The sequence below is a fragment of the Mobula birostris genome, chromosome X, assembly GCF_030028105.1.
Source record: "Mobula birostris isolate sMobBir1 chromosome X, sMobBir1.hap1, whole genome shotgun sequence".
NCBI lineage: Eukaryota > Metazoa > Chordata > Chondrichthyes > Myliobatiformes > Myliobatidae > Mobula > Mobula birostris.
The window spans coordinates 18,266,101-18,292,220 of record NC_092402.1 but is presented as its reverse complement, the minus strand read 5'-3'; the positions used below and the strand labels follow the sequence as shown (position 1 = coordinate 18,292,220).

The 26,120-nt window shown below is 43.2% G+C and overlaps 1 non-coding gene across 1 annotated transcript; it reads right to left on the bottom strand.

Annotated features, from left to right (window-relative positions):
* Window positions 1-17,796: 17,796 nt before the first annotated feature.
* Window positions 17,797-17,870, bottom strand: trnan-guu (transfer RNA asparagine (anticodon GUU)). Its single transcript has one exon. It is a non-coding gene; the product is annotated as a tRNA-Asn (tRNA).
* Between the last annotated feature and the right edge of the window lie 8,250 nt (window positions 17,871-26,120).

Genomic DNA, 26,120 nt, shown 5'->3' with positions numbered 1-26,120 from the left:
CACACACACACACACAGACACACACCCAGACACACAGACAGACACACACACACACACACACACACACACACACACTCGACTGAAGCAGAAGTTCAGAACCACCAGATCGCCAGGAACACAAGAGATTCTGCAGATACTGGAAAGACAGAGTAACACACGCAAATGCTGGAGGAACTCAAAGCTTCGACTCGCTATTCTTTTGCTCCTGTTACCTGACTTGCTGGGGTAACTACGAATCTGTATTAAAAATTCGGAAGAATATAAAATGCAGTATTCGTTTAAGCAAAAGAGTAAAATGAAGATAGTGCCTAAACTACATGAGAATGACTAAATTAGCTAACTGTTGGAAACATTCTGGAATAATACAAACTGGTCCATATTTATATAAAGGCACCCTAATTCACACATTCCTTTAGTTGCAATTTTGATTCAAGCATTGAGAAAAAGATGTGAGATCACCCAGGTCTCTCGTTTGGAAGGAACTGTGTTTGATGCTTTCAATGTTTCGAACCAGACTTCGATTGGACTAGGGTTAGCCCCAAGTAGTTTTTGCTTTCCAGCGGATTGATTTAAAAAAGCCTACTGAACATCCTAACAAAGAATCAGTTGCATATTTAGCAATTGTTATTGTAGGGACTATGTGATCAGTGTCTGCCCATGGGACTTGCAATATGTCAAAAGTAGAATCTCCTGATGAACCATCGCAGATTGATAAAGTAAAACATTTTATTGGGTCATGTGCTCATGTATCTTCTTTTATTATTGATTTGCTTGTAGATGGACCAAGTGTCTCCTTCGTAAGGCAAAGTCAAATCGGAAAGTGTAATATATAAAGTGCTTAAGACCACAAGACAATGAATTATAGGGATAGAATGTGGTCATTCGCCCCATCGAGTCTGCTCCAGCATTCTATCGCGGCTGATTAATTATACGCCTCAACCCCATTCTCCAGCCTTCTAAGTCGTTAGTTTTAATTTACGTAGCCCCCTTTACACTTTGACAAAACCTGTGTGGTGCCTTCCGATACTAAAACAAAGAGCGGGCGGCACGACACCCTTTAATGTAAGTATTGACCAAGTCTACCCTTAACTTTCTTTTAGATGACTCGCATTTGAAATAATGTACGTGAATTTGAATAGTTTCTCTTGTGTATGCACGCGTGGGTCCCATGCAGCAATTACATAGCAGTTTCACTGTAAGAGGTGTGAATTGTTTTCGACGTACGGCGGCATCCATCGTTAAGTTCCCCCATCACCCAGAACATGCTCTCTTCTCATTACTACCATCAGGGAGGAGGTACTGGAACAGAAAGGCACACGTTCAACAGTTTAGGAACAACTTCTCACCTCCACCATTAGATTTCCGAACGGTCACTGAAGCAACACCTCACTATTTTTACTCTATTTGCGCCATTTATTTTTATACAATATTTATTATTGTAGTTTATAGCTTTTTAATGTATTGCACTGTTCTCCTACCGCAAAACAACAAATTACATGACATATGTCGGTGATATTAAACCTGATTCTGATTCAGATTAACTCCCATCTGGTACAAAACAAAGAGCCCTTAAAAGTGGCGAGGTTACTCCAGCCCGGCATTGATTGAGATCACCAAAAACCATCAAATACGACATATCCTTCTTGCTCTCAAATTCTTCCCCTCCCAGTATTTCCCCTCTATTATTTCCATCCACTTGCGCCCTCTTCACTTCCGTTTGATTGTTGATGAGAACCACCAACACTCAAACCACAGGAACGAGTTTTTACAGATCTCAGAGTGCAACTGAAAAAACATATATACTTACAATAATAAACCGTGTAGTGCCTTTTCATGCTTTACATACACAGTCAGTGCTTTCAGTACTGTTCTATTACATTCCTACACATCAATAGCACTGTTGCCACTCATGTGCCCCCCTGGGGTGGTATGCTACTACAATAGCTGAGGGGCTTCCTCAGCCATTCCGGCCCTTCCCTTTCCAGTCGTGGAAGAAGCCTGCACTGTGCTTCTTCCCCACCGAAACTTTGAGGTGGCTGCATCCCTCAGCACGTACTCCTGCCGCCTGGAATGTGCCTATTGGCAACATTCCTCATTAGACATCTCGATAGGCTGGTAAACCAACACGTTTCGGGCGTCTTTCATCGAGTTGATGTTCTGCCATCGGCAGTTGATGTTAGTGTCTATGTGTGGGATGAATCACGACACAGGCCCTTGTATCTTACTGACAGTAATTGATCCCTCCCAATTCTGCAGAATGACTGAAGTGGAAGAACATAATGGGATCAACCTAACTAGCTAATTTTGTTGGCCAGAACGGACACAATGGGCCGACTGGCGTCCACGTCCGCCTTAAGCTCTGACTGGTGAACTATATTGCTCCTATTATGGGGAGGTCTAGGACCAGAGGACACGGCTTCAGAATTGAGGGACGCCCCTTTAGAACAGAGATGAGGAGGAATTTCTTTAGCCATAGGGTGGTGAATCTGTGGAATTTATTGTCACAGACGGCTGCGGATGCCAAGTCATTGGGTGTATTTAAAGCAGAGATTGATAGGTTCTTGGTAAGGGCGTCAAATGTTACGGGGGGAAGGCAGGAGAATGGGGTTGAGAGGGAGAATAAATCAGCCATGGTAGTACTGGCCTATTCCTGCTCCTATGTCTTATGGTCTTACGGCCTCTTCGCCCGTGGCTTCAACGCCCGCTTGATTACCACCCCATCCACCATTCTAGGCATTCATTTCCATCGTTACCGACGTACTGTGGATTTATCGTATAGGATGTATATAATACTACTGTTCACTAGCATAGGCTGCTCCATCCTCAGCATCTCAACCACCAAGACCTTGCCGATGCAAGGGAACAACAATACCTACGAAAGGTGTATTTGGAAGAGATAGTCGGAGACGCAGATATCTGTAAACCTAGAGACTACTGTATAAGTTTAAAATAGGGCTAAGTGGGAGGTTGGAACCGGGAACGTACTGTCGGAGACCAAGAGTCCCACAGCACTTAAGGACCATAAACGCAGAGAAGGTTACAGAGCAACTGGTAAATGGGACTCGTGTAGGTGGATAATTGATGGCCAGGATGGACGGACGGACGGATTGAGTGGCCCTTTACTATGCTGCATGACCCTATGACTCCGCGACGCCCAAATTCGCATCTCGGTCTCCGTCCTCCTAACCTGGAAATGGATCCTTCATAATCGCTGAGTCTAATTCCTCTGAGACTCTTCTCAACAACTCAAAGGAAACATCTTCACCACAAGGACTCAAGAAGGCAACCCCGCCCCCCCCCCCAGTGTTCTCGAGACGAGTTGTGGAGGGGCGCAGCGATGCCCACACGCTGGAAATAGAATGTATGCACAAAAGATGTGTTCCAACAAAGATTACGTGACACATACGATGAATGCAAATTCAGTCAAATTCTTCCCTTCATGAGCGAATTGTACTTCGCGCCTTGTGTTATAGTTCGCACTACAGTAATGTTATATTTGGGCAACAGTTTCTAAGATAATAGAAAAATATTAACAATTAGCGGGACTTCATGTTTACTTGTCTTCTGGATCATTTTCACTCATCCTTTTATAATGCATAATTATTCCATCGAAGAATTTTTCTAACTATGCTACAGGGCTATTAAAACCATAGTTATTCGCCATTTTAGTAGTTTTTAATCCCCTGGGCAGTTAATCTGATCAACCATTCTAGTTAGTCCCCAACCCTACCCCCCCCCCATTATCTCAGTCACTGCGCTGCACAGTAAACACTTTAATGCATTTTTTATAATATTGTTTATATTTTACATAAATGTTGGTATTTATATATCTATGCACATTTATTCCATATGTATTTCTAACTTAATTTCATATAATTCTTTATTCTTTGAATATTGTTTTTTGTTGCATCAAACACCAACACACCGCAGCAAATTCCAAGTACATATGGCGAATAAAATCAATCCTTGAATAGAGCGGGAAACCAAATGTGACTGAGAAAATGGAAACAATAACATGCAGGGGAAGTAGAAACCCTTTAATAAGGCGGCATGAGTGGTTTGCGACTGTGCGGAATAAACACATGGAGAAAACTACAGGTAAGATTAGGCTAGTGTTAAATAGGCGGGTTGCAGGGTGATAAACTCGTTGGGCCGAAAGGGCCTATTGCGCGCTGTATCGCTAAGTAAATAAATAAACAAATAAATCAATAGATAAATAAATAAATACCCTAAAAACAAACGACAATAATGTTGGTCAGAACCTCTCAGACTCAAAAGGAGCAATATTCCAGAATAAAATGGATCCGCAGACAGTCTGAGGTGTACGGAAGCCCAATCTTGTAGAAAAGCCTCTCCACTTGCGAACCGCCAGCACTTATTCCCCCTAGTCAGGAGAGATGACAGGATGGCTTTACTGTGCACTGGGAGTTTGGCTGAATCTAACACAGCGAAAGCCAGAATATGGGTGGTCGCTTTCCTTATGTGAATATTTGTTCATGATGCAAGCATTATCACGCATTCTCCAATCTGCCCCTTTACAGTGAAACGTATGGCAGTATCGGAGCCACGCCTGCATGCTTTAACAGACCATTTCTCACAAAGTAACATAAATTATTTCAAAAGCCGCCATAACTTCAGACTTCGAAGTAAGTTTATTATCAAAGTAAGTACATGTCACCATACACTACCCTGAGATTCATTTTATTGCAGGCATTCAAAGTAGAAATATAATTCAATCAATGAAAAACTTTATACAAAGACTGACAAACAACCACTATGCAAAAGGAGACAAACTGCAAATACAAAAGAAATAATAATAACAACAAAATAACTTAAGTAACTAAATAGATAAATAAATAAATAAACAAATGAACAAATGGATAGAGAAATAGATAAATAAAAAGACAGGTAAATAAATAAGTAAATAAATGAATTACACCAAGAGCACGAGTCGTAGAGTTCTTGAAAACGAGTCCAGAGTTTGTGTTCAGTAATCTGTTCAGTGTTATCCACGCTGGCTCAGGAGCCTGATGGTTGAAGGGTAATAACTGTTCCTGAACCTGGTTGCATGGAACCTAAATCTCTTGCAGCTCCTTCCCGATGGTGGCAGGGAGAGGAGAGCATGGCCTGGATGGTGAGGGTCCTGGATGGGCTTAATGCATTACCCTGCAAAACAGAAACGCGATTGCAAAATATGGAAACAAAGCAATGTTGCACTATTTTCTCAATCTTAGATTTTTATTTTGCACGGGTCTGATGACTCTAAACGTTCATCGTTGAATTGAAAACAACAGGAATTCTGCAGATGCTGGAAATTCAAACAACACACATCAAAGTTGCTGGTGAACGCAGCAGGCCAGGTAGCATCTCTAGGAAGAGGTGCAGTCGACGTTTCAGGCCGAGACCCTTCGTCAGGACTAACTGAAGGAAGAGTTAGTAAGAGATTTGAAAGTGTGAGGGGGAGGGGGAGATCCAAAATGATAGGAGAAGACAGGAGGGGGAGGGATGGAGCCAAGAGCTGGACAGGTGATTGGCAAAGGGGATATGAGAGGATCATGGGACAGGAGGCCCAGGGAGAAAGACAAGGGGGGGGGGGAACCCAGAGGATGGGCAAGGGGTATAGTCAGAGGGACAGAGGGAGAAAAAGGAGAGAGAGAGAGAGAAGAATGTGTGTATAAAAATAAATAGCGGATGGGGTACGAGGGGGAGGTGGGGCATGAGCGGAAGTTAGAGAAGTCAATGTTCATGCCATCAGGTTGGAGGCTACCCAGACCTAATATAAGGTGTTGTTCCTCCAACCTGAGTGTGGCTTCATCTTTACAGTAGAGGAGGCCGTGGATAGACATGTCAGAATGGGAATGAGATGTGGAATTAAAATGTGTGGCCACTGGGAGATCCTGCTTTCTCTGGCGGACAGAGCGTAGGTGTTCAGCAAAACGATCTCCCAGTCTGCGTCGGGTCTCGCCAATATATAGAAGGCCAGATCGGGAGCACCAGACGCAGTATACCACCCCAGCCGACTCACAGGTGAAGTGTCGCCTCACCTGGAAGGACTGTCTGGGGCCCTGAATGGTGGTGAGGGAGGAAGTGTAAGGGCATGTGTAGCACTTGATCCGCTTACAAGGATAAGTGCCAGGAGGGAGATCGGTGGGGAGGGATGGGGGTGACGAATGGACAAGGGAGTCGCGTAGGGAGCGATCCCTGCGGAAAGCAGAGAGAGGGGGAGGGAAAGATGTGCTTGGTGGTGGGATCCCGTTGGAGGTGGCGGAAGTTACGGAGAATAATATGTTGGACCCGGAGGCTGGTGGGGTGGTAGGTGAGGACCAGGGGAACCCAAGTCCTAGTGGGGTGGCGGGAGGATGGAGTGAGAGCAGATGTGAGTGAAAAGAGGGAGATGCGTTTGAGAGCAGAGTTGATGGTGCAGGAAGGGAAGCCCCTTTCTTTAAAAAAGGAGGACATCTCCCTCATCCTGGAATGAAAAGCCTCATCCTGAGAGCAGATGCGGCGGAGACGGAGGAATTGCGAGACGGAGATGGCATTTTTGCAAGAGACAGGGTGAGAAGAGGAATAGTCCAGATAGCTGTGAGAGTCAGTAGGCTTATAGAAGACATCAGTGGATAAGCTGTCTCCAGAGATAGCGACAGAAAGATCTAGAAAGGGGAGGGAGGTGTCGGAAATGGGCCAGGTAAACTTGAGGGCAGGGTGAAAGTTAGAGGCAAAGTTAATAAAGTCAACGAGCTCAGCATGCGTGCAGGAAGCAGCGCCAATGCAGTCGTCGATGTAGCGAAGGAAAAGTGGGGGACAGATACCAGAATAGGTACGGAACATAGATTGTTCCACAAAGCCAACAAATAGGCAGGCATAGCTAGGACCCATACGGGTGCCCATAGCTACACCTTTACTTTGGAGGAAGTGTGAGGAGCCAAAGGAGAAATTATTAAGAGTAAGGACTAATTCCACTAGACGGAACAGAGTGGTGGTAGAGGGGAACTGATTAGGTCTGGAATCCAAAAAGAAGCGGAGAGCTTTGAGACCTTCCTGATGGGGGATGGAAGTATATAGGGACTGGATATCCATGGTGAAAATAAAGCGGTGGGGGCCAGGGAACTTAAAATTATCGAAAAGTTTAAGAGCGTGAGAAGTGTCACGAACATAGGTAAGAAGGGATTGAACAAGGGGGGAATAAAACCGTGTCGAGGTCTGCAGAAACAAGTTCGGTGGGCTGAGACAATATGTCTGCCAGGACAGGCAGGTTTGTGGATCTTGGGTAGGAGGTAGAAACGGGAAGTGCGAGGATCTGGGGCCCTGAATGGTGGTAAGGGAAGAAGTGTAAGGGCATGTGTAGCACTTGTGATATACTGCGTCCGGTGCTCCCGATGTGCGGCTGGGGTGATATACTGCGTCCGGTGCTCCCGATGTGGCCTTCTATATATTGGCGAGACCCGACGCAGACTGGGAGACCGCTTTGCTGAACACCTACGCTCTGTCCGCCAGAGAAAGCAGGATCTCCCAGTGGCCACACATTTTAATTTCACTTTCCATTCCCATTCTGACATGTCTATCCACGGCCTCCTCTACTGTCAAGATGAAGCCACACTCAGGTTGGAGGAACAACACCTTATATTCCGTCTGGGTAGCCTCCAACTTGATAGCATGAACATTGACTTCTCTAACTTCCGCTAATGCCCCACCTCCCCCTCGTACCCCATCTGTTATTTATTTATATACACATTCTTTCTCTCTCTCTCCTTTTTCTCCCTCTGTCCCTCTGACTATACCCCTTGCCCGTCCTCTGGGTTCCCCCCCCCTTGTCTTTCTCCCTGGGCCTCCTGTCCCATGATCCTCTCATATCCCCTTTGCCAATCACCTGTCCAGCTCTTGGCTCCATCCCTCCCCCTCCTGTCTTCTCCTATCATTTTGGATCTCCCCCTCTCCCTCCCACTTTCAAATCACTTACTAACTCTTCCTTCAGTTAGTCCTGATGAAGCGTCTCGGCCTGAAATGTCGACTGTACCTCTTCCTAGAGATGCTGCCTGGCCTGCTGTGTTCACCAGCAACTTTGATGATTGTTGAATTGACTATATTTCTTACATCCTTCATATACACAAGGAGTAAAAATCTTTTCGTTACGTCTCCGTCTAAATTGGGAATGTGCAATTTATAGCATTTTATACTAAATACTATGTACAACAGGAAATCAATATAACATAGAAATACAATTGTATCAGTGTGAATTAATCAGTCTGATGGCCTGGTGGAAGAAGCTGTCCCAGAGCCTGTTGGTCCTGGCTTTTATGCTATGGTACCGCTTCCCAGATGGTAGCAGCTGGAACAGTTTGTGGTTGGGGTGACTCGGGTCCCCAATAATCCTTTGGGCCCTTTTTACACACCTGTCTCTGTACATGTCCAGAATTATGGAAAGTTCACATCTACAGATGCGCTGGGCTGTCCGCACCACTCTCTGCAGAGTCCTGCGATTGAGGGAAGTACAGTTCCCAGACTAGGCAGTGATGCAGCCAGTCAGGATGCTCTCAGTTGTGCCCCTATAGAAAGTTCTTAGGATTTGGGGGCCCATACCAAACTTCTTCAACCGTCTGAGGTGAAAGAGGCGCTGTTATGCCTTTTTCACCACACAGCTGGTATGTACAGACCACATGAGATCCTCAGTGATGTGTATGCCGAGGAATTTAAAGATGTTCACCCTCTCAACCCCAGATCCATTAATGTCAATAGGCGTTAGCCAGTCTCCATTCCTCCTGTAGTCCACAACCAGCTCCTTTGTTTTTGCCACATTGAGGGAGAGGTTGTTTTCTTGACACCACTGTGTCAAGGTGGTGACTACTTCTCTGTAGGCTGCCTCATTATTATTTGAGATTAGGCCAATCAATGTAGTGTCGTCAGCAAATTTAATGAGCAGATTGGAGGTGTGAACGGCGACACAGACAAAGAGTAAAAGAGGGGGCTTAGGACACAGCCCTGAGGGGCACCTGTGATGAGAGTCAGAGAGGTGGAGGTGACGGAGCCCACTCTTACCACCTGCCGGTAATCTGACAGGAAGTCCAGGATCCAGTTACACAAGGCAGGGTGAAGGCAGAGATCCCTGAGCTTCTTGTCGAACTTGGAAGGGAATTATGGTGTGGAATGCTGAACTGCAGTCCAAGAACAGCATTTTCACATAAGCATCTTTCTTCTCTAGGTGTGTAAGGACAGTGTGTAGAGCTGCGGCTATTGCGTCATCAGTTGTATCGGTAGGTGAATTGTAAGGGGTCCATTTTGGGTGGTAGCATGCTGCAGATGTAGTCCTTGACCAGCCTCTCAAAGCATTTGCTTATTATTGAGGTGAGTGCGACAGGACACCAGTCGTTCAGACATGTTACTTTGGTCTTTTTAGGTACAGGGACAATGGTGGATGTTTGAAGCAGGAGGGCACTCTACACTGGGAGAGGGAGAGATTAAAACCGCTTTGCCTTCATAGATGCTGTTCGACTTGCTGAGTTAATCACTTTCACCACCATTGCATTAAAGTGGATTATTGTTGTAGCTCTTGTGAATGCTGCTGAATGCAGTTGATGGGGATAATAAATCAGCCATGATAGAACGACGGAGCTCCTATGTCTTATGGTTTTATGATGCTATGTACCTGCAAAGTTACTGCGATTGTTTTTCATTGCATACATGTACTTGTGCATAAGACAATAAACTCGACTCGACTTGCTCCAATTTCCAGCATTTGCGGTGTCTTGTGCCTCCATTTTTGTATTAGATATCCAAGATCCAAAACTCAAGGTTGTTTATTGCCGTTCATCAGTACGCGAGCGTGCATGAGAAATAAATGATTGTTAATCCGGATCCAATGCAAGAAAATAAAAAACAATAAGCATAATGAACACAATAAATATAAATACTGTAAATTGATTGTATGTACATAAAGTGACGCTAGGTACAGGAGCACTTTTTCATAAGGTGATTCTGACGGGAAGTTAAAAAATATTTTTATTGGTGGTGTGGTGAAGTGAGTTTATGGGTCGAGGTGTTGCCCAGCCTGACGGCTTGGGGAAGTGATTTTCTGAGTCTGGTGGTCCTGCTGTGGATATTGCGTGGCCTCTTCTTTGAGCGGAACACAGATCCAATGAACAGGGTGCGTGGGATCCTTCATTATATTGCTGGCCTATTTTTCTGGCACCTGCCTGTACATGTACCCTTGATGGTGGGTAGGCTGGTGCCCGTGATGGGCAGTTTTATCTACCTGTTGTAGAACCTTCCTGTTCACCACAGAGCAGTTTCCTTACCGTGCAGTGATGCAGTATATTAGTATGCTCTCAACTGCGCACCTGTACAACTGTAGAAGGTCGTGAGCATAGTTCAGCTCTCTTCAGCCGCCTCACACAGTAGAGACGTTGGTGAGCTTTCTTATCTGTGGAGTTTGTATTCTGAGACCATGAGAGGTTGTTCAAGATTTACACTTACAGGAGTGTGAAACCTCTTTGTGACGGTGGGCTCGTTCAGTACCCAGTCACCAGCTCACCCTGTTTTCCCGCTCACCTAGGCGCCCTGACTATCCCCCTGGCTTGAAGCAAGGTTGATTGGATGCGCTTTGATTTCTATCCGTTTGATTTTTATCCATTCATTTCCCAACCAGCAGAGTGCACTCCAGTTTTGGAGAAAGCCAGCCGAGCGCCTGTTGCTAGGAAACCACGTCTTTCCTGCCTGGAATAGTGTTCTTTTGTTCTGAGACTGCCAGCCTTTCCCACGGTGACATATGCTCCCCTCTGCCGCCTACTTAATAGCGAGGGGATATATCGATCGGCGCTGTTCTTACTGCTTAGCTGAGCGGGGGATGGAGATAATACGGATTCAAATAGGGTCAAAATAACCAGTACGTATAATTCCAGCTCGTTTCTTGATAAACCGGAATTTGGGCCCCTTTCTTGTGTGAATATTTTTTTTTCATTATGCAAACATTATCACACATCTGACCCATTTAAAATGACGATTGAAATTAATTTTTACGAATCTCCGAAAAAACATAATCCCAAAGTAACAAGGGCTGAGTGCAATTATTGAATGATATAATTAATTTACACTCCGGCGTGCGTTCATTGAAAGACATTTTTATTGCTAATTTTCTTAATGAAATCTGTGACGAAGAAGCTGGTCGGTAACAATCAATGAATCGGTTCTCCGGAACGCGTGCTGGCAATTGTCGAATTGTCCTTGATGATTCCTTGGTCGCACGTAAATAGGACCTCCCCACCTAACTCCCCACCCCCAACCCCTTCCCTCCCATTTCACCAGTGGGGTGAGGGGGACCCGATAGTGATGGAGAGAGTAAAAACACGAGAGACAGAGATAGATGGCGTGGAGATAATAGCTGAATGAAACAAAGGAACGGGAAAGGGGAAGGACAAGTGATTGTGTGTCACATCAGTGAACGCGATGTATTCCCCGCACGATCAGAGCGCACGAATACATTCGTGCTTATATTAAAATATAAAACCTTTTTGTTTAAAATGTACTGGAGATAGGTATAAACCTGGCCATAAACGTAAAGGCACGAAACAACTACAAAGAAACAGATATGATTAAGGACATATGATTGGTATTTAAAATAATGTCAGAATCAAGTTACTATCACTAGCATATGTCGTGAACTATGTTGTTCTGCGGCGTCAGTAAATTGGAATACATAATAAAAACTATAAATTACGATATATATACGTATATATAGTGCTACTTATGTGATATATATAAAATTACATTAGCAGCGCAAAAAGAGAGCAAAATATAGTGAGATAGTGTAAATGGGTTCATTGTCCATTGAGAAATCTGATGGCGGCAGGGAAGAAGATCTGAAGCGTTGTGTGTGCGTTTTGTCCAATTGTTGTCAATATTACATTGGTAATGATGTTGTGCCAGAGCTTTATTCCGGGGGTGTGGGTTGGGTGTGGGGGTTGGGGCCCAAACAGGCATTAATTACGCTAATGTCTTTAATGCGTTGATCAGGAGACGCGGAGAGAAAGGGACAGAAAGAATATGGCAAGCAGGCGGAAAGCAGAGAATGTCAAACGGGGTTAAATCACATTATCCCCGACCAGAGAAACAAATCGATGGACATCATAGCCCGGGATGAAACGAAATCATTGAAAACTGCGCAAAAAATATTGTGGCATTAGTCAAAGTAAATAAGACTTGAGTATAGGAAATCAGCCTCTGGTTTTGTCTATCTTGCCTCACCCAGCCGCTTTCTCTCTGTCTGTCTGTCTGTTTGTTGCCCCTCTCTACCTTGCTCAGTCATTAGTCTGCCTCCGTTTATCTTTGTTTCGCTGTATTTTTGACTCCGCTTCTCTCTGTCTTTTTGCTTTTCATTTTCCACACGCTTGTTCTTCCACTAATTTCGCCTCTTTGTCTCTGTATGCCTCGATTTTTTGTGTTATTTCTCTTTTCGTTCATATGCCTGTGTACGTGTTACTATTTCTTCACCCTCATTTGGTGTTTTGGGTCTGTCCTTGTATGAATGTTTGTATTTCTGTATGATGCATACTTGAATGTATGAATGTCTGTCTGCCTGTCTGCCCATTTATCTAACTGTCTGTCTCAACACTTGAGATTCAGCAGATGTTCGAAATCCAGAGCAACACACGCAAAATGCTGGAGGAGCTCAGCAGGTCAGGAGGCGTCTATGGAGAGGAACAGAGTTAACGTTTCGGTCCAAGACCCTTCATCAGGAAAGGAAGGGGGAAGAAACCAGAATATTCCTTTATTTAGAAATCATTATTCCTTTCCATAGATGCTGTTTGACCTGCTGAGTCCCTTCAGCATTTTTGTGTGTTATCTATCCATCTATCTATTTATCTATCTGTCTGTCTCTCTGTCTATCTATCTATCTAGCGATCTAATTTTTCGGAAATATTGGCGCACTGGCGCACCATCAGTACCATTCCACAAAAGAGGTACCAAATATTTGATCGATATTTTAAGGCGGTTCACCTGCCAATAACAGTTAACTAAAAATGAATCACTCCATTCATCCTCTTTGAGCAGTTAACACCAGAATGCCGTTAACATGTTTCCTATCATACGTCATAATCTCCGTAAAGATATGCATATTGCATTGTAAATATATTATCCTATAATACATTAGAACGTTTGGCCTGTGAGTCCCAATTATGCAAAACACTTTTAAAAATCTCCTCTCCTAATCGCATTGCAAAATGCTTGCATATAAGCTGCCGCGGTACAACCGCATTTAATGTTACCTTTTTTTAAAGAACAGGACTACAATAATACGATTAGCTAAATCGAAATTTTAACCGTTTAGCATGCCGCATTCTAAAATCAAATGAATGTCGAGGGGAAATATTTTAAAAATACCAAATGCAGCCCTCGTGGGCTGAAGTAAAACCACATTATTCGCAACTGGATTGATAACCGCGTTAAATGCAAAGAGTAGTGGATACAGCCGAGTCCATCACAGATCAAACCCTCCCCACCATTGAGCACATCAACAAGAGCTCTGTCACAAGAAAGCAGTATCCATCATCAACGACCCCCCACCACCCAGACCATGCTCTCCTATTGCTGCTGCCACCGGTACAGGAGCTTTAAGTCCCACACTGCTAGGTTCAGGACCAGTTACTACACTTCAACCAGAAGTCTACTGAACCGGCATGGACAACTTCACTCATCTGAACTCTGAACTGATTCCACAACCTATGGACTCATTTTCAAGGACTTTACAATTCATATTCTCAGTGTTATTATTTTGTTTTTCCTTCTTTTGTAATTGCACAAGTTGCAGTCTTTTACATTTGTTGTTTGTCCGTCTTTGTTTGCGCACCGTTTTCATTGCTTTTGTTTGCCTTTACTGTGAATGTCCGCAAGAAAATAAATCTCAGGGTAGTATATGGTGACCGAAACGTACTTCGATAATAACTATACTTGGATCTTTAAAATGCCTCAGAAGATTACAGCATCACTTTATAAATATATGATAAATCTATGGATATAAACTATCTTATGTATTTTGTTGTTTTGTGATTTTTTTGTTATTGCGTTCTTTACCTTATTGTGTGTGTTTTTTTGTGCTGCATCGGAGTCGGAGTAACAATTACTTCTTTCTTCTTTACACTTATGTATTGGAGATGACATTTAACAATCTTGAATTTTGAGATGGATTCGTATCGTCCAGGACCTTTGTTATAATGATAAAACAGTAAAGAATGTTATTTACCTGTAATAATGTTATCCTACTTCTACCAGTGCGTTTCTCATTCCTTTCTTTTATGTTATTCGTCTCCTTCCCTCACTATACTAGAGAACAATTGGGAGCAATCTGAACCAATAGTGGAATGAAGATTTAGCATTATCAAACTTAGCTGAAGTGAACTGGAAACTCCAATTGGAATGCTACATCGAAGAAAATGAAACAAGTTTCACAGATTTGGGAAATAAGGAAAACTAACTGCAAAAATAAATACCTAAGGACAATAAATAACGCATTGTAATTTGTTGGAACATACGAACATCGTTGTGTTAAGGTGAAACTAAATGCCGGAGGAACTCAACAGGTTAGGCAGCATTTATGAAAAGGAATAGTCCTGATGAATGGTCTCGGCCCAAAACGCTTTCCATAAATCCTGCCTGACCTGGATTCCAGCATTTTGTATGTGGGACTCGGCCCAAAACGTTGACTGTTTATTCCTCTCCATAGATGCTGCCTGACCTGTTGAGTTCCTCCAGCATTTTGTACACATATTTTTAATTGTTTTGAAATGCAGCACTCACATAAAGGAAAATATCTCATGTCAACTTATTGGCACAGTATGCCACCCAATTTATAGAGTAATTTTTCATTATTATTGGATTTGTTGTTGTTTGTGTAGTCATTTTAAAGGCCCAAAGCTTCATTGACCTACGTGCTATATGGTGTTGAAGGCAAGTAGCAAATCCCGATCCGGGTCCAAAAACCCTTTCATCCCATGCAGTCTATTTAGAGGGAAGTGAGCACTTCCGTTATGCGATTGTGGATGGAGATGAACTAACACATCACCCAGAGATTTTTGTTTTGCTCCTGAAGCTTGTCTTTTCACCCGGAGTATTATCTCTTGGCTGGTGATCGGCACTTAAAGTAATAGGGCGAATGTATAGTAAATCGTAAACGTAAGAGATTTTGCAGATGCTGGAAATCTAGAGTAACACACACAAAATGCTGGAGGAACTCAGCAGGTCAGGCAGCATTTATGGAGAAGAATAAACGGTCGACGTTTCGGGCCGAGACCCTTCATCAGGACTCAAAATGTCTGGGTCTCGGTTCGAAACGTAGGCTCTTTATTGATTGCTCCATTGATGCTGCCTGACCGGCTGTGTTCCTCCGCATTTTGTGTGTGTTACACGAAAATGCAGTGACGGAGCTAGTTCGGTCAAGCTGTAGATTTGGAGTTGATGCTAAAAGGAAGGTAACATTATCAATGGAGAATATGGAGCGAGGACCACACAAAATAGTGTTAGTAATCTATAGTATCGATATACTGTAATCACAAATTCGGTATTGAATAGACTTCTACATGGAAATGGTCTGATAGGTGCATTATGAAGGATCCCACCCACTTTGCTCATAGACTATAGTCCCACCCCCACCAGGGAGAAGGCTACATAGTATCCACGCCAGGACCACCGGACCACCGGACTGAAAAACAGTTACTGTACTTTCCCCAAGCAGTAAGGCTGATCAACACCTCCAGCCGCTAACTCACGCCTCCACAACCCCAATCACAACTCCTTTATCATTTCCTGGCAGAGTCACCTTATGTACAGACACTCCTGTGTCTAGTGTAACTTTATTGTGTTTTTTTTTGTGCTGCATTGCACCGAAGTGACAGTTATTTCGTTCTCCTTTACACTTGTGTACAGGAAATGACATTAAACAATCTTGAACCTAAGCGGTTTTATTTGCAAAGAATGTGAGAATAAGTTTTTTAGCAGTTCTTGCCGAAGTTAACTAATAAACTGTTACACAGAATGAAGGGCACGAGAAATTAAATACACTACGTGATTGTATAGTTTAGATAGTGAAAGATTCTGTGTCGATTAAATGGAAACAGTAACTACGGATTATTTGATGGATTAATCATTAAAATAAGTGAGATTGTGCTAAGTCAGATAGCCCCGAATTCAGACTCATACTACATTGAAATCGTGTACGTTCTGAAGGACGCACTGAAGCTCGGTTCAGCCACCGCAAAAGACTCGGTGGGGAAGGACCACAGTGTAAGGTTCTTCTGCTGTTGAAGAGAGTTGGGTGTGGAAGCCTCTCAAGCCCCAGTCCAGGGTGCCACATGAGTGACAGAGTGACAGCCGTGCTATTGATGTGGATGAATGTAATAGAAAAATACTGAAAGCATTGACGACCAATGTAAAGGAGAAAAAACGCATTGCACAATTTATCCTTGCACGTATTTTTAACATTAATAGTGTTTACTTTGACAATAAAAAGTAAGTAAATATTATGAAATAGATTGTCTAAACTAGTTACACACGCCGCATTCAAGCTTAAGAGTGGACAAATTAGGTCGGAGTTAGAATTGCATCGAAAATAACTGACAATGAAATATAGCAAAATCAAAAGTTCAAGGAGGACAACATTGGAAGGCGGGGGTGACTCAATGATAAAAACCATAGTAATATACACTATGTGGAATTGATTGGGCGAAACAGCGAGTGTTGGGTGGATATAAGACTCATTTGAGTCATTTGATATCAAATGAGTTCAAATATAGCTGGCATATTGTCTCGACTTAAACTCGAACTTTAGTCATATAATGTTTGAAAACATTGCATTCGACGACAGAAGATTCACTTTATTAGAATACAGAATGCAAGGCCTGGAGTTGGTAGTTATAGGAACTGGATTGAAGGAGTCTAATACACATTCAAATAAAATAAATGCTGAATTAAATGAGAGAAGGGGTAATCAAGGTTCAGAATTGTCTAATGTCATTTCCAGTACACAAATTTAAAGAAGAATAAAATAATTATCACTCCGGATCTGATGTGCGGCGCAAGAATACGCAATAAGATAAAGAACATAATAATAAAGAAAGACCATACAAAATATAATACGCCAACGACTACACTGAGAAACAAAGGGGACCCAGATCGGAAGCTCAAAATTTCTTGCCAGGTAGCATTATAAGGCAATTTCAAAATGGCTGTTTTATATATAAGGGCTCAATTGTTGGACGTGTAAATAAATATAAGCTCCTAATAAAGTCTGCACATGAATTTAAATTTTTAAAAAATCTTATGGAAAAATGTGCCAAATATTTTATGACTTTAAAATCAAATCTCGGTCTCAAAATTCTTACGTTTTACAATTCGGATATTTGAGAATTTATTTTTTTGGGGGGAAAATTCATTTTTAAAAGATTTCTGGACTGTGACAGCAGTGATGTTCATGTGATTGAATCCACCAAAGAACAGACATGTGAAGAGAAAACAAACAATACGGGTGCATGAAAAGGGAATTATGGGGAAAAATATAATTTCTAAGAAAATATCTTAATATATTTTGCATGTGATACCTTTATGAAAATATACATAATTCATGTAGAACAATATTAACTAAGACACCGCAACTATATACAACATCGAAAAGCTTTAAGAAGCGATCTCGCCTCCTGGTGACAAGAAAAGTAATGCAAGACAACAGCATCTTTGTATTGATTAATTTCAAGTGAATCAAATTATCAGTTGTGCATACGTATATCTGAAACCCTGTGAGAGAAAAAGAAATTGCACCGTCCCTGGGTGGGCTCGAACCACCAACCTTTCGGTTAACAGCCGAACGCGCTAACCGATTGCGCCACAGAGACCAACTGGCTACAGTTTGTTGCTCATGTAGTATTAGTAGAAATATTCTTCCTTTCTTTGTTAATTCTCTTTGCGTTTGGAGGATCATTACAGAGAACATTTTATTTAGAAACAATTAGAAAAAGATATTCCGTTCAATAGATTGCATGGTACTTTAACGGTACTAAAGCACATTAATCCCTTCCAGACTGATCTGATGATTCCTTATGTATTTTCATGCAGTGTACTACAGACGGTTTCAGATGTACATGTTGTTAATGTATTTTGGTTACTAGGAATAAGTAGACGTCAAATATCTTCACATACAAGTTGAAAAAGCAAAATTGATCATATAATTGCATTTCTCTGTAAAGCTTCGATGACTCTATAATTTGAAAGAAACATTAATTTTACAGAAAGTCAAGTGAAGGTGATGAACCACCAGGTTCAGGAAGAGTTATTACCCCTACAACCACCAGGCTCCTGAACCAGAGTGGATAACTTTATTCACCACAACGCTGAACTGATTCTCTAACTTACAAACACATTTTCAAGAACTGTACAACTCAGTATTATCTATTTACTTTTTAAAATTATTTGCACGGATTGTACTCCTTTGCACATTGGCTATTTGCCAGTCTTTGCTATTTATAGTTTTTCATAAATTCCATTGTATTTCTTTATTTTCCTGTAAATGCCTGCAAGAAAATTAATCTCAAGATAGTATATGGCACTTTGATAATAAATTTACTTTGAACTTTGAAAATGTTTAGTAAGATTTTAAATTATGATCCCGACTTTCATTAGAAATTCCAACTATGGAATAAATTAGGGAAAACAGAAATTGTTTTTGCCTCTAATATATATACCGTCTTTTGCTTTTTACAAAGAAAATCAAAACAACTGTTGTACTTTAGTGAAGCAGAACTAAATGGACGGTGCGCAATTGGCAAATTTGTCTCAGAATTATTGTTTTTCGTCATGCACAATGCAATCTTCTGGATGAACTCAACGGGCCGAGCAGGAACGATAGAAGCAACGGGGTGGTCGACCTTTCGGGTCGAGAGCATGCCTCGGCACCCGACTTGTCCTGACGCAGGGTATTGACCCGCAACGTTCACTATTTCTTTGACTTCACAGATGATGCTCGACCCGCCAGTCTCCCCCAGCCGTTTCATTTTCCGTCCAGATTTCAGCATCTGCAGTCTCTCTTAGTCCGCTTTTTCTAATTTCAGAAATCGGAAGGTGTTAGTATTCAAAAAAAACCCGAAGTCCTCGCGTGCGAATCACTGAAAGCTTATGTACAGCCATCACGAACAGTAATAGATATTGGTATTTAAAACTGAGGGAGGACCACAGTAAGGGGTTCTGCTGCTGGCCGGGTTGGGGGGCGAGCAAGCCCATCAATTATTGTGGTAGTCTTCTAACTATGAGTGGCAAAACTACTGTTGGTATTAAGAAATGGAATATAAGTCTACGCAACATACTGTCCATGAATGCAATTTTTAAAATTATGAATATAGTTTATTTTAGTTAAAATATCGACAGTTAAAAATTGAAATGATTAATGGGCAAATTAGTTTATTATTGTCACGTGTGCTGAGATACTGTGATAAACTTTGTTTTGAATGTCATCCGTACAGATAATTTCATTACAACAGTGCATTGAAGTAGTACAAGGGAAAACAATAACAGAGGGTTGTGGAGACCAAGTGGGTATATTTAAAGCAGAGGTTGATAGATTCTTGATTCGTAAGGCTGTCAAAGGTTAAAGGAAGAAAGCAGGAGAATGGGGTTGAGAGGGATAATAAATCAGTCATGTTGGAATGGTGGAGCAGACTCGATGGGCCGAATGGCCTAATTCTGCTTCTATAACTTATGGTCTTAAGGTGTTACAGTTACAGAGAAAGTGCAGTGCAGACAGACATTACAAGGGTTGTGGGTTTAGGGTGCGGCGACCCCAACATATCCTGAGGTTGTGTTGGCTGTGACGCAAATGACAACACTGTATGTTTCGACTCACTTTCGTGAACTTTAGTTCTGAATATTCTTTGCTTACGTTTTATTGATTGCACGATTTGCTCTTTTATTTTGCAGGTTGAGTGTTTGACGGTCTTTTTAAAAAAATGGGTTATATTGGGTTTCTTTGCTTTGTGCCTGCCTGTAAGGAAACGAATCTCAAGGTTGTATATAGCAACACACACAAAATGCTGGAGGAACTCAACAAGTCAGGCCGGCTGAAGGCTCTTGGCCCGAAACGTCGACTGTTGTCTTTTTTTCCATAGATGCCGCCTGGCTTGCTGAGTTCCTCCAGCATTTTGTGTGTGTTGCTGGGATTTCCAGCAACTGCAGATTTTCTTTTGTTTGTGATGTACTGTACATACTTGATAATAAATGTACTTTGAACTTTGATGTACATGTGATGAATATATATGAATCTGAATCTGAATGACGAAGAGATGGAATTGCTTACTCCTGCTTCTACATTCTTACTTCCGCTATTTTTTTAGTTGAAATGTTGTTGACACAACATTAAAATATACCTGGGTCTCGAGGAACATTCACAAAATGCCGGAGGAACTCAACAGGTCAGTCAGCATCGACGGAGAAAAATAGACAGTTGACGCTTTAGACTGAGACCCTTCATCAGTCCTGATGAAGTGTCTCGGCCCGGAACGTCGTCTATTGCTCTTCATAAATGCTCCTTGACCTGCTGAGTTCTTACAGCATTCTGTGCGTGTTACTTTGAATCTCCAGCACCTGCAGAATCTCTTGTGTTTTGAAGAACATTCATGAGTGCAGTTCTAATACTGGGGGAGGGGAGATGAAGAAAGATTGTTTGCGCATATCATTTTCGCAGGGCATCAAATAGTTAACAGGAAACCAGTGTGCTCGGTTGCAGCTGTCAATCAGCCGTCGGCTGCAGATGGATCAGGTTGCCCAGCTGATGTAAATGAATCTGCCTGCTGCGGGAGGGGGTGGGGGGAGGGGAGATAATTGGAGATAAATGGAAAAGGTAATAGATTACATTGGCTACAGCCTGGAAAAAAAGGCAATCGGTTGTTCTTTGTAATTACTCATTCCCGTCGTGAACGGGAAAACACAAATGAAAGAGAGAAAAACAAAACCAAAGGATGAAAATCAAAACTAGATCCTGAATGATTATTGTGACAACGTTCTTGATCCGTGGATTGAACTGGAGTAGGGAGAAAAATTGGTACGAATGATTGAATATTTCTTGCTCCCCCCCCCCACCACCAGAATTATAACATTCGCACAGATTGTAGGCTAGGTAATTTAATCGGAATCTTAATTGGAATATGGCTACCACGTTACATTTGCAGTATTAATCACATTCCGATCTCCAGTCTTTTGTTCATACACTCAGTGGCCCCTTTATTAAGTACCTCCTGTACCTAATAAAGTGGTCACTGAGTGTATGCTTGTGGTCTTCTGCTGCTGTAGCCCATCCGATGTTTTGTGTGTTCAGAGGTGTTCTTCTACACACTACTGTTGTAACACCTTCCTGTCAGCTTGAACCAGTCTGGCCATTCTCCTCTGACTTCTCTCAGTAACAAGGCATTTTCGCCCACTGGATGTTTTCTTTTCACGCTATTCGCTGTAATGTAAAATTGTTGTTCGTGAAAATCTCAGGATATCAGCAATTTCTGAGATACTCAAAGCACCCCACCAATGATTATTCCACGGTCAAAGTCACTTATGTCATATTTCTTCCCCATTCTGATGTTTAGTCTGAACAACTGAACCTCTTGACCATGTCTGCGTGCTTTTATGCAGTGATTTGCTGCTTTATGATTGGCTGATTAGATATTTGCATTAATGAGCAGGTGTACCTAGATAAATAAGCCCTCCATCTGCCCACTTCAAGAAATCTGGAGCAATTTTAGAATACTTACCTAGGATGGAATAATAAAAAAGAGTATAGAGTCATAAAGTTATCACAAATGAGGAAACAAGCCCTTCAGCCCAACTAGTCTATGCTTCATCCATGGTGGTTATGATGTACCTAATAAAGTGGCCACTGAGTGTATGTTGTATTTTCGACGTTGTTGATATGACTCAATACAAATTGTGTGCTGGAGTTCTGAAAATGTTTCAAACAGCTTCATTACGTTCTCAGTGTGAATGCGTTACATTAATAGCGATCCATGCCTGTAAAAAATATCACGCAGCTTTCGGCGCCTTTTCACGCACCGTATCAGGAATTTTGGTGCGTGCTGCATCCTGATTCGTCATCATGGTTACTCTGGTGAATGTTACTGGAACGACCACTATACTTAAAAGTACAAATTTCGTTACAAATTATCTGCCTCATTTCCTGACACAAATAGCAACGGTTCAGTTGTCTGCAGGCTAAAATTGTTGCGTGCGCGCGCCCGCACATACACACACGCGCGCGCGCGCGCGCGCACACACACACACACACACACACACACACACACACACACACACACACACACACACACACACTCACACACACACACACGCACACACACGCACACACACTCACACATACACACACACACACTCTCTCACACACACACATCTCACACACACACACACACACACACGCACACACACTCACACATACACACACACACTCTCACACACACACACACACATCACACACACACACACACGCACACACACGCACACACACTCACACATACACACACACACTCTCACATACACACACACACATCTCACACACACACACACACACACACACACACATACACACGCACACACACGCACACACACTCACACATACACACACACACACTCTCACACACACACATACACATCTCACACACACACACACACATCTCACACACACACACACACTACGATATTTGTATAAACACAAGAGATCCTGCAGATGCTGGAAATCCAATGTAACACGCACACAATGGAACTGGGCAGGTCAGGCAGCATCAATGGAGAGGAATAAAGAGTCGATGTTGTCCTGATGAAGAGTCTTGGCCGAAACATCGACTTTTTATTTCTCTCCATAGATCAGGGGCTGACATGGACCAATACCGTTAAGCAAGGGGTCCGTGGACACCAAGTTGGGAACCCTGCAGTAGACGCTGCCTCATCTGCTGAGTTCCTCCAGCATTTTATGGGGGATGTATTCGGTTCTGATGGAAGCCTGAAGTTATTAATTTTGCCTTCTCTATTCGATCTGCTGAGTGTTTCCGGCATTTTTGTTTGAATCAACGATCCGTTTTACCTGTTAAATGCATCGTACTGTAATTTTCAGATTGAAGACAGATAAACACTCAGTGGCCACTTTATTAGATACCTCCTGTACCCAATAAAGTGGCCACTATGTGCATGTTCGTGTTCTGCTGCTGTTCCCATTCATTTCAACGTTCTTGTGCACACCACTGTTGTAATGCGTGGTTGTTTGAATTACTGTCGCCCTCTGTCAGCTTGAACCAGTCTGGCCATTCTCCTCTGTCCTCCCTCATTATCAAAGCGTTTTCGCCCACAAAAAAAATGCCGCTCATTTGATTTTTTTTTTGTCTTTCGCAGCTGGATACTTGACGCTTGTCAATGAAAGACAAGCTAAAATCGTTGCATGTAAACACAAAAAGGGGCACATTTTAATATACAGAAGAGATCCTACAGATGCAGGATATACAGAGTAACTCACATAAAGTGCCGGAGGAACTCAGCTGGGCAGGCACTAACTATAGACTAACCAAATCACAAACAAGAGAAAATCTACAGATGCTGGAAATCCGAGCTACACACTCAGAATGCTGGGGGAACACAGCAAGCCAGGCAGCATCTCTGGAAAACAGTGCAGTCGACACTTCGGGCCCAGACCCTTCGGCAGGACTGGAGAAAAAAAGCTGAGGAGTAGATTTGAAAGGTGGGGGGGGGGGGGCGGGGAGGAGATAGAAACACCAGGTGATAGGTGAAACCTGGTGGGGGAGGGATGAAGCAAAGAGCTGGGGTTGATTGGTGAAAGAGACGAAAGGCCATGGAAGAAAGAAGGTGGGGGGGGGGGAGCAGTACCAGAGGGAAGCGATGGGCGGGCAAGGAGATATCATGAGAGGGACAATCGAATGGGAAATGGTGAAGGGGGGAGGGGTGGAGGCATTACCGGAAATTTGAGAAATCGATGTTCATGCCATCAGGTTAGAGGCTGACCAAGTGGAATGTAAGGTGTTGTTCCTCCGACCTGAGTGAGGCCTCATCACGACAGTGGAGGAGGCCATGGATGGACATATCGGAATGGGAATGGGAAGTGGAATTAAAATGGATGGCCACTGGGAGATCCCGCTTGTTCTGGGGGAAACCTTTTCCGACACCTTCTTTCCCTTTCTCGATCGCACTGTCTCTATCTCCGTAAACAGCTTATCCACCGATGTTTATTACAAACCCATGGACTCTCACAACTACCTAAACTACACTCGTCCCACTCGACTACTTGTAAAACGCCATCCCCTTTCTTCAATTCCCCCGTCTCCGCTGCATCTTCTCTCAGATGAGGCTTTTCATTCTGGAACGAAGGAAATATCCTCCTTTTTAAAGAAAGGGGCTTCCCTTCCTCCACCATCAACTCTGCCTTCAACCACATCTCTTCCATTTCACGCACGTCTGCTCTTACCCCCATCTCCCGCCAGAGATAGGGTTCTCCTTGTCCTCACCTACCACGTCACCAGCCTCCGCATCCAGCACATAATTCTCTGAGACTTCCACCACCTCCAACGGGATCCCACCTCCAAGCACATCTTTCCCTGCCCCCCCCCACCATTTTCTGCTTTCTGCAGGGATCGTTCCCTACGCGACTCCCTTGTCCATTCGTCCCTTCCCACTGATCTCCCTCCTGGCACTTATCCTTGTAAGCGGAACAAGTGCTGCACCTGACCCTACACCTCCTCCCTCACTACCATCCAGGGCCCTAAACAGTCCTTTCAGGTGAGGTGACACTTCACCTGTGAGCCTGTTGGGGTCATTTACTGTGTCTAATGCTCCCGGGGTGGCCTCCTGTACATCGGCGAGACCCAACGTGGATTGGGAGATCGCTTCACCAAGCATCTACGCTCCGTCCGCCAGAACAAGCGGGATCTCCCAGTGGCCATCCATTTTAATTCCACATCCCATTCCGATATGTCCATCCATGGCCTCCTCCGTTGTCGTGATGAGGCCACACTTAGGTTGGAGAAACAACATCTTATATTCTGGTTGGGTGGCATCCAACCTGATGGCATGAACAACGATTCCTCAAACTTCCAGTAATGCCCTCCACCCCCCTCTCCCTCACCATTTCCCATCTCCTTGTCCCTCTCTCACCTCATCTCCTTGCCCGCCCATCGTCTCCCTCTGGTGCTCCTCCCCCCTTTTTTCTTTCTTTCATGGTCTTCTGTCTCTTTCACCAATCAACTTTCCTGCTCCTTACTTCATCCCTCCACCTCCCGGTTTCACCTATCACCTGGTGGTCTTCTCTCCCCCCCCCCCCCCCGCAATCTTTTAAATCTACTCCTCAGTTTTTTTTCTCCAGTCCTGCCGAAGGGTTTCCACCCGAAATGTCGACTGTACGTTTTTCCATAGACGCTGCCTGGCCTGCTGAGTTCCTCCAGCAGTTTGTGCGCACTTGCACAATATATTTAGCTGTCTGGGTTACATTAAGTTATAATCTAATAAGGCCGATGCTCTGCTATTCATGCTTCATTCTCCATTAAATAATTAGATTTTAATACTGATTTTATGAATCGCGAACAATCCGCACCCTCTTCACTACCTCCTCCCATTATTTATTTGTGATCTTCTGGAAAGCCTCGAATTCTGCAACGAGAGCTAATGTGAAATACCCCCTCTCAATGCAGAATATCCCCTGCCCTACCAACGTTACGTGGAGCCTCCCAATTCCGACCTCTACCGCCAAAAAAGACGTAGCACTTTTAGCTGACCAAATTTAAAGCACTCAAAATAAAATTGCTCAGAAGATTACTTGTATATTTCCTTACCGTTGGAGAAAATGGAAATCTAACCATTGTTCCAGCTCCAAGTGATGTACCACGTGGTGGAACTCGTGCGGTGGACTCCATTCTGCAGACGGCGAACTGGCTTTATGTCTGCACAAATATTCTGGGACCCACTTACAGTGGTCTGCGAATACAAGGACGTTCCTTTAGAACAGAGCTGAGGAATTTCTTCATCCAGAGGGCGGTGAATCTGTGGAATTCATTGCCATGGACGGCTGTGAGGGCTTTCTATATATTGGCGAGATCCGACGC